Raw genomic sequence first — 10,914 nt, 5'->3', positions numbered from 1 at the left:
CATGGTAGGATTGGGATGATGTGGCAAGGTCTTCAGTGAATGAGGAGGTGCCAAGTGGTAGGATTCCAATGGCCCCCACATTTTTCTAATCGCAGTCACAGGCAGAAAGGTGTTAGAAAATTATATATTACAGAGAAATGGAACACATAGAAATGTTGCGAAAATATAAACACAGAAAATGCATAAAACAAGAGAGACACAGATATACGTGGTTCACCCAATTTGGGCTACGTCCACGGAGAAGCAGCCAGTCCTTCCTTTTATATTATCCAGCAAATTGAAGAGATACAACCTATAGTAGATCCGCTGTAATTCCCTCTTCGCTCTCACACAATCTCCTCTCTTTCTCACTCAGAATACAAATCTACATAGACGCAATACAATTCCCTCAGATATAGAGAGGGGTTGCCTTCTAGGGAAAAAAACCCCAAATTAAACATAATTTCTACCATCAAATCTCCGCCTAATGAACAACCCAGATTGACTACGAAATTACAACATTTTCCAAGGAAATTTTACATCTATTTTTAGCTTTGGGGGCACTTCCCCCAATCCCTCGCCGGGGGGGGGGCTCCAAACAATCATCGTTGCGCCCCACCCCGCAGGGACCCCCTTGGTGGTGAAAATTTTACAAGTGGTGTTGCCACCACATTACGAACTGGATTCCAAATCGATGATACCTCTGAATAAAGAAGATAATCAGGCTCCACACCCAACAAAAGGCATTATGGAAATCGACCCCTGATAGGTTGGATTGCGATGCGATATCACAATCGCATATCGTAGGAAAAACAAGGCCACAAACTTTAAGACCCCAGTTCTCCATCGTTTGCGATGAGCGACAAGTTCCGAGACGCGATACATTTATGGGCCACAGTGTAAGTTCCCATTGGGTCCACCGATATCGCATCGCACAATCACTGCTTTGTTTACAAGACCATCCTCGGGTTTTTATGTCGATTGTGATTCGCTGATCTATTTTTGAATGTTAGTTTTGTTGTGCTAATTTCAACTTCAAATTTATAAACAAATGCTTGTCAATTTCTTCATGTGCATAGGTTCTCTTATGGTGTTTGTGAATGTAAACAGGTAAATTTTATCAAGTTTTATGTGAAATTCATGAGCAAAATAGCATGAAAAAAAGTGTTGAACAACAACAAGTAAATGTACATCAAACCATAAAAATGAACACTTAACATAGTGTTTTGATGAAGGAGTTCACCCCTCCTAGGCTACATCTCCTTGGTCCAACTTCCATGGCTTGGGCCTTTGTATTTGCTCAATAATGGCAAAAGTGTTGTTTACAATGCTCTACTGCTCCTAAAACCTGCTTCAATGTGCTCAAAACATCCAAATTAGCTAGGAACACCTTTTCCTGATCTCAATTTGGTCAAATTTTTCTCCAGGTATGGTCAAAACTATTTTCCCTAGTAAACCTCCTCTAAAATTGGAGGAACTCCAATTAACTCCACTAAACTAGAGTTACCACCGAAATAGGATGGTTCACTAAATCCTACGCCAAGTTAAACTAGAGTTTAATTAACTAGATTAATTAAGCACTAATCTGAGATTAGCGCAAATACCGCATGTTTTGAAAAACCGTTAACCTGGCGGTTTATGGGAGGAGTTCATATGTGGCATTGAATGTCATATTTGGTCGAAGGTTAGCGCAATACCCACGTGGTTTCCAAACTATTGGCTTACGTACTGGACACATACGATAGCATTATCTGTCAGTAGTTATGTTGGCCAACGATTCTGAAACCGTTAGCCATTACTGTCAGAGTGTTCACATGGGAGGGTTGGCCCTCCTAACCCCTAACCGTTACCACATTAAACTTTAAATATGTGTTGACTCCGTTACATGTTAAGTTGTAATGCATTGGTAGAACGGTATGTTGTGTGGTTTGTTGGGGTGAGGTTGCCGGTTCAACCCCGCTGACTTGCCCAAAATTTTAAACTATTCCATAGTCAGTCCTTTGGGGAGGGACACATGGTAGCCTCTGGGCTTGCCACTTGTCCCCTCCTCATTGGTCCATTCTAAACCAATCAAATCATGACATGTCACCACATCTGTTAACCAACCACAGGATGCCACTTGTCGAACTCTGATTGAGTGTTGACTGACCTTTGACCCTACCCAGTCACCTGCCACGTCCGCAGTACAGAATGATGGTTGTGTAGTGACTGTACATTTTTTTTAAATTCCATTATTTGGCAAAGTGAACAGAACGCGATATCTTCCTCATACGAACTTGTTTTTCAGTGAAACAAGTTGCGTTGGGATTCTTTTTCTGAGATGAACACAGTGATTCAAGTTTTGAGCAATTCTGAGAACTTTGATTTTTGAGCTAAATATTGAGCACCTAATCATTCCTCCCTACTCAAAGCCTTTTGGACCCCAAAAGATACTATCAATTGTTTAGCAGGTGAGGGTAAAATTCCCTCACCTTTTCAATCTGCAACCATTTGGCTTTAGAAGGTTTTTGTCCCTTGAGTCCCACTCTAAGGTATTCGACATTCCCTCTCTTTGAAGTTTTGGTTCTTCTGTCAAGTATGAGATCATGCTAAAGTTCATCAAGATATTCTGGCAATAAATCATCTATTGATGGCAGCTAAACATGCTCTCCTTCATCATCAATCAAAGGAGGCTCAAACAATCTCAAATTCTCAACATTAACAACAGAGTATATTTTCATATAAGGAGGCAAATCTAACTTAAATGCATTGTTACCAATCTTTTCCAGAATTTTAAAAGGACCATAATGGATTGGCTTAAGCTTTTTACCTTCCCCTTGAAGTCTCTCTCTGTTAATATATAACCAAAATTCATCTCCAATTTGAAATTTTTGATAGATACGGTGTTTGTCTTACCTTGCCTTGTAGCTACTTTGACTGCTTTCAAGTTGTTCCTGCACTGTGTGATGTATCAACTGAATTTTCTCTATGAACTTCCTTGCCTTATTGATTTCATTATAGCCATTGACGGTGACATATTTCTCAAAGATGAATTCCAATGGTGATCTTGGCAAGTACCCAAAACATGCCTCAAATGGCGATGTATTTGTGGAAGAATGCTTTTCCTTGTTGTATGCATGTTGTATGTAATGCAACTATTCATCCCACAACTTGGGATGTTTGCTGCAATATCCTCTAAGAAGATGAATGACTGTCTTGTTGACCACCTCGGTTTGTCCATTTGTCTGTGGATGAAAGGTTGTACTCTTATTCAACTTAGTGTCCATCATGTCCCACAAATTTAACCAAAAATTTCCAACAAATCGAGAATCTAAATCACTTACAATGGAAGTAGGAAGACCAAAATGAACCCAGATATTTTGGAAGAAAAGATGAGTTGTTTGTTCAGCTGTAATTTTCATTTTGCATGGTGTTAGTATACCCATTTTGCTGAACCTGTGTATAACTACATACAAGTAATCATGACCTTTCCTTGACAATGGAAGACCTCCTACAAATTCCATTAAGATACTCTCCCATGGACATGAAGGTACCTGAAGTGGAGTGTACAATCCTAGTTATTGCTAGGCTTACTTGTTGCACACAAAGAACATCCTCTAATGAAACGAGATACATTATCAAATAGGTGTGGCAAATAAAATACCTTTGGAGATTCACTACTGTCATGCCTACACCAAAGTGTCCAGCAATCAATGTAGTATGCGCCTCCCTTATGATATTGTTTCTTTCTCCCTATGGAATACATAACTTGCCCAAGTGATACAACAAACTGTTATGTACATGGTAATCTAACTCTTCAATTTGGTTTCTTTGACTCAAGCTTGCATACACATCTTGAAAGTCATTATCATATGCATATTGCTCAATGTAAGTTTCATGTAAAATATAATTTTGCTTGAGTATAATAGATGAATTTACAATAGACCTAGAAAGCATATCAGCTACCTTATTGTAGATTCCCTTTTTATACTTGATAACCAAATGAAACTGTTGTAGAAAACCCATCCATTTGAAGTGTTGTGATTGATGCAAGCTTGACTGTGACTGCAAGTATTACAATGGTTGATGGTCGGTATGGATAATGGTCTCCTTCCCCATCAAGTAGTGTTTCCATTTTTTGACTCTTTGTACTAATGCGTAAATTCCTTTGTCATAAGTGGGATATTTAGTCACAACTCCATTAAAAATTTCAAAATGAAATGAAATGGGCTTACCATGTTGCATAAGAACTGCTCCCATGGCGTAAATAGCATTCGTTTGAATCTCAAATGGTTGTCTAAGATCTAGAAGAGCCAATACCAGTGTTGAACTGGTCTTTTTCTTTAAAGAATCAAATGCTTTATGCTGTACATCTCCCCAATGGAAGACTTTCTTGACACTAGTCAATGCATGTAATGGAGCTACAATGGAAGAAAAATTAGCAATAAATTTCCTCCAATATTGTGCTGCCCCTAGAAAGCTTCTTACCTCTGTAACTGTATTGGGCTTCGGTGAATTCAGAATGACCTCAACCTTAGAGGGGTCTATCTTCAACTCACCTCCTCCAATAATGTGTCCCAAATACACTAAAGAAGTCTTGTCAAATTCACACTTCAACATCTTTAAAAACAATTGTTCTTTTCTCAAGACATCAAGTACTTTGTTCACATGCATGACATGTTCATCTCTGGATTTGCTGAATATGAGAATATCATCTAAGTAAACAATGACAAAGTCATCTAAAAATGGTCTCAATACATCATTCATAACTCGCATGAAAGTAATTGGAGAATTTGTAAGATCGAAAGGCATAACAAGCCACTCAAACAATCATTGTTTAGTTCTAAATGCAGTTTTCCAAATGTCTTCTTCAGCTATTCTAACTTGATGATAACCACTTCGTAAGTCTAACTTAGTGAAATACTTTGCATACCTCAATTTATCAAGAAAATCATCAATTCTTGGGAGTGGATAATGATTCTTTACCATTATTTTGTTCATTGCATGGAAATCCACACACATGGCCAAGTCACGTCCTTCTTTGGCACCAAGACAATGGGTGAACCACATGACAAAGTAGATGGGCGTATGATACCTTTGTTCAGAAATTATTGAATTTGATTCTTGATTTCCATGCTCTCCATAATCGACATGCGATACATGCCAATGTTTGGAAGTGGAACATCCTGCTACAGTTGTATCTCATGTTGAATCCCCCTCTTGGGAGGTAACCCCTTTGGTTCCTGAAACATTTCGCCATGCTTTCTTACCACATCAAACAAATCAGATTTTAATTTTTCATCACAACCCTCAAAAGATTCATAATCAATATCATTCTTTTTCTTGAACATGAGAAGTAAAAAAAATTGCTTGCATTTACTAGTTGCTTCATCTACCCTGCATTAAACAAAGAAATATTTAGCTTTTTGGGATGGGCTCTCACAATGTACTCCACTCCATTCTTGAGCAATACGTATTTGTTCTCATGGTGATAAAATACTACTTTCCTATCATATAAATATGGACTACCCAAAATGATTCCTGATATGTCAAGTGGAACTACATCTAACTCAACTTCATCAATGAACTTTTCAGTAGTGGCGAACTTGAATAAACATTTCCTTGTAACCTGTAAATTTGCATTATTGACTATCCAACCTAATGGATATGGCTTATGATGAGGTACAATTTCAAGGTTAAGCTTTTTTACCAAGTCTTCTAAAATTAAGTTTGATTGTGACCCACTATCAAATAATGCCTCAATCTTTGTATGATTTGAAATTACCCTTACATGGAACATTTCTATTCTTGATTCTTCATTTGGAGTGTTGTTATGACTATGTGAGGAACTAGTGCTTGCAACATTTTCTTTTCCTTTTGTGACCATTTCTGAAATCTTGGTCTCATCACCTGAATCTGATCCAAGATCATGTTGTGTGGTAGCGGTCATTTTTTGTTTTCCCTTATTGTTGGGTTTCTTAGGCCTTAGTTTGGGATGTAATTTCCAACAGTGGGTTTCATCATGCCCAGCTTTGGACAATGTTGGCATATAGTTTTCTCCCCTTATTTCTTCACACTTGCATTCCTCTTTCCCTTCCATTTTCCTCCCTTCTCTTTCTCCTTACCCTTGAATGGCTTCTTCTTACTACCCTCTTCATGGATGTTCTTTCCTCTTGCTTCAAGGTGTGTGGCTTGCACACATACCTTGTCCAAATTGAGTGGATTGAACATAAGGATAGTATGTTATAAGCAGGAATGTAAACCCCCAATATATTTCAATAGTGTATCTTGGGAATTCAAGTTTACTCCTAACAATAAAGCCCTCTTTCTAAACTCCTAGGTATAGTCTTGAACTGTTTGGCCCTTAAGTTGCCTAAAATTTTGCAAACTCATAATGGATTTTTCCATATAGGCTAAAGGATAAAATTGTCTCTTAATGGCAAAAACAAATTCAACCCGAGAAATGGATATCTTACCATGAATTCACATTTCATCTTGAGTCTTTGATTCCCACCAAACTAATGATGCTCTTTCTTGAAAAAGTACAGAATGAAAGATTCTAAACCTGTATATACTCCAATGGTAACAGGATGCAGTCTCAGCTCAAATGATAAATCAACAGAGTACATCAACCAACTTACAAATCCATGATTGGCAGTTTGCTTTATCTAACAGGTACCTGACCTGACATCATGCATGCAGTAGGAATAGTCGGAAGATTCCAAGAAAATCCAAAGGAATCACACCTTCAGGTAGTCAAAAGAATTTTCAAATATCTTCAAGGAACTTAGGACTTTGGACTATGGTATCCTAGAGATGCAAATCTTTCTCTTCATGCATATACAAATGCAGATTGGGCAGGAAGTGTTGATGATAGAAAAAGCACTAGTGGTGGTGCATTCTATATGTGTTCCAGGTTAGTGTCTTGGTTCATCAAGAAACAAAGTTCAATTTCTTTATCTACAATTGAAGCAGAATATGTGGTTGTTGCATCTTACTGCACACAACTACTTTGGATGATGCAAACTTTGCAAGACATTCAGATCACATGTACTCCACCCATCTCCATTATATGTGACAATACAAGTGCCATCAATATTTCAAAGAATCCAGTCATGCACTCCAAGGCCAAGCACATACCCATCAAGTACCATTTTCTATGAGAACAAGTGCTTGAACAAAAGGTAAAATTGGAGTATGTCCCCTCCAAAGGACAGGTTGTTGATATATTCACTAAACCACTACCCAGAGAAACATTTGAATATCTCAGACAAAAGTTGGGAGTTGTTGCTGCATCATCCTACTATTAAATCTAGTTTTTCAAAGGAAGTTTACTACACGTTGGTTTCATGTAGTATATGCACGGGTACATGCGGGTTGCCTTGGCTGAAAGTGCATATATGTTTTTCTAAAAAAAAATAAAACAGTGATAGCATAGGTTCAGGGGGAGCGTTCACTTTCCACATCATTGGCATTTGCTGAACTCAACTATTTCTTAGTTGCATCAGTCATTAGTGTGATATATCTTCTTTTTAGTCATGGTCTATATTTATTTCCCCAATATCCTTGGGATGGATGATGTAATAATTTTTGTATTTCTGTCATGTATAAACTTTGGTATATCCCCACTTGGTTGGGTGATTGATGTATGTATGAGTTTGTGGTCATAGGGAGGTCATGCTCACTTTGTTGAGTTATAGTGTCATGTTATTATATTGAATCACCCCTCTACAGACTCGGCATGTACTCAGGGGGAGTATGGACAGCATCATGCAAAGGAGGAGAGTAGAGTGGTCCTCCCTTTGCCCTTGATGTCAAAGGGGAAGAGTATTTTGGTATTTTCGTGTTGTATGGTATCTCTAACAGTCTTTACAGCTTGCAGTAGTCAACACCATCATGGTTGCCATCAAGTCCAAAGGGGGAGATTGTTGGCAGTATTGTCCTTGATGGCAACTCTACAGGTCAACTCAGTTTTGATAAGAGGCTAACAGGAATATTCATAGGCAATAGGGAAGTGGTACAGAGGATCAGGAAGATGGAACTAAGGTCTATTGATCAGAATAAAGAAGTTGAAGGAAGAAGATGATGTAAGAGCAATTTAAGAGATACACGTAGGTTCATTTAGTCCAGGAAGCGTATACATGTAGGTACTCAAAACAGAAATACCGTATAACATACACATGCACTCCCATAGAAGGCAAAGCACGTACATGTTGAAAACCATGGTTTTTGTCTGAGGTATTTGGTCCAAGGTATCTTTGGACCATGATATTGACCTTAAGTATTTAGTCCGAGGTATTCTGTCCGTGGTATTTGATCCAAGGTATTGGTCCTAAGTGGATTCGGTCCATGGTATTGAGAAAGGCCAAAAACTATATAAAGAAGTGATGATCATAAGGTCAGATATGCAAGTGAATAAGATTCTAAGGAATACTTCTATCTGAAGTATATTTTATGTTGCAAGGTTATGTTTGGGACTAGATCTGAAATATTTATGTGCACCTTGAGTTCAATATTGGATCAGGATCATGAGACCTGAAATGACTTATTATTGAATGATCTGATATTGGTTGAGGCTAGATATGATGTTTTGCTTCTGTTTTATTCGTTATCTATCAAGATCTGGGTTTGTTTGAAGTCTGTAATTGTAGCAAAGTTCTTAGTAAATATTTGCAGATTTGTACGCAAGTTCGTCTCGACAAAAGAGCGTATACACGCAGGTTTTTTTCTTTCAAGTAGCGTATACAAAAGAAAGGCTTGATGTTCAAAGATGACTAATCTATCATATCAGTATTGCTGATTTATTGTTGCTGCTATTTTACTATTGTCTGTCAATGAAGTCTTCTTAGATCTGAATGTAAATATGAATGCATAAGGAGGTTGATATTTGATTGATTGTATAAGTGAGAAGAAGTGTTTTCTGTTGCCTGCCTGTGTAAAGTTATGTAAGTTGACAGTAGATGTTCAGTACACTACTAGTTGGTACAGTTTGTGATTCAGAGATTTTATGATTCAGAATCTTTAGAGGTATACGCAGGCTGGGCTGAAGGAAGTAGCGTATACACGCAGGTTTTCTTCATTGAAGTAGCGTATACAGTTTGACACATGAATTTTGAGGTTTTAGTTAGTTTCGAATGTTGATACAGGTTTCTGGGTTCAACACAGTGTTCTGATGACAGTGATCTGATTGTTTCAGATTAACTGCATGTTGGTTGATGAAGTTTGAGTTTCTAAATTTCTGATGGGTTATTGATGAGTCAAGGTCTTCATATGTCTTGATATGTGCCAGGAGCATCCAGTCTGAAAATTCATGAAACGTGGTCCCTGGTGGAAGAATGGAGTTTGCTGTAGGTTGGCACCTATGTACTAGCAGACATATTGGCTATTACAAGAGCTAGGAGGTTGTAGCTCCCTTCTAGTAGAAGCTAGAGAAGGAGAGAAGGTTGTAACCTTCTGCAGGTAGAAGCCTACGTAATGGTATGAGTTTGCACCAGTACAAGATTGTAAACAGATTTTCTTATTATTAGAAGAAGACAGAGACGACAGCAGTAGGTGTTTTTCACCCACATTGGGTTTCCACCTTAAATCTTGGTGTTCGTGTGTGTTGCTTATGTGTAATGGTTTATTATGTTTATTCTGCACATGGTTACTATTTAATGATTGATGAAGAATGGATGCACTAATTAAAGATCAACATATGATGAATTAACTGAATCATAAGTTTACTGCATAAACGTTGGTTGCCTTAAAGACAGTTGTTGTACACGCTAGTTCCCCTCTCTGAAGTAGCGTATATAAATCTGATTATGAAAAATAAAAATTCTTGATCTGATAATACTGAATCACCCCCCCTCTCAATATTATTTCCAACAATTGGTAGCGGAGACAAGTTCTTCAGAAGAAGCTTGATTGCTTGAAGGCAGATCCATCAAGATGAATAATCACGAAAGCATGGGATCCATTAGATCACCAATCTTAGATGGGAGAAAATTTGTTTATTGGAAAATAAGAACCACAACCTATATACAATCTCTTGGAACAAATGTCTGGGAAATTGTGGAAGGAGGATATAAATTTCCAACAACAATTCCTACAGACACGGTAGGTAAAGAGCAATATGAAACCAATGCCAAAGCTGTCAATACTTTATTGGGAAGTTTGTCACAATCAGAGTTTGTCATAGTCATGCAGCTCAAATCAGCCAGAGATATGGGACAAAATCATTAAGAGTTACAAAGGAGACTCTCAGGTAAAATGTGATAAGCTTCAAACTCTCAGAATTCAGTATGAAACTCTTAAGATGCATAGTGATGAGAATATAGATAGTTACTTCTCATGTATAGATGAGGTTGTTAATTGTATGAAGAATCTGGGTGAATAAATAAAGGAAGTTACCTTAGTTGAGAAAATTTTGAGATCCTTGTTTGCTAAATTTGAATCAAAAGTGTCTGCCATAGAAGAAAAACAAGATCTGTAGAATATCACTATGACACAACTTCACGGAATCCTAACTGCTTTTGAGATGAGAAAAGGAGGTCCATCAGATATGAGAGAAGCCGCATTTAAAGCTTCAGCAAAAGGAAAAGAAAAGGAAGAACACAATAAATCAAGACACATTTCAGAAGAAGAAGATGAGATAGATTTTGTCAAGAAGCTTCAACGAGGTTCTGGAAGGTTCAGAGCTAAGCTACCTTTCAAATGATTTGCTTGTGGTAGAGTCGGTCATTATGCTGCCAGATGTCCTCATAAAGATAAATATGAAAAAGGAAAGGAATATGAAAAAGGGAATAGGAAACAAGTTGTGAATAGAAGGAGTTATTATACTCATGAAGATAGCAATGGTTTATCTAATAGTGATGAAGATGAAATTGGTCAAGATTACAAACTTCTCATGGCTTATGATATCGATGATTTTTGGGATTGTTTAGAAGAGGATAATGATGATTTATCTAGTAG

The sequence above is a fragment of the Pinus tabuliformis genome, chromosome 9 (genome assembly GCF_031772625.1).
Source record: "Pinus tabuliformis cultivar Carrire ecotype Pingquan chromosome 9, CPIR1, whole genome shotgun sequence".
NCBI classification, from domain to species: domain Eukaryota; kingdom Viridiplantae; phylum Streptophyta; class Pinopsida; order Pinales; family Pinaceae; genus Pinus; species Pinus tabuliformis.
This window is presented reverse-complemented; position numbering follows the sequence as displayed.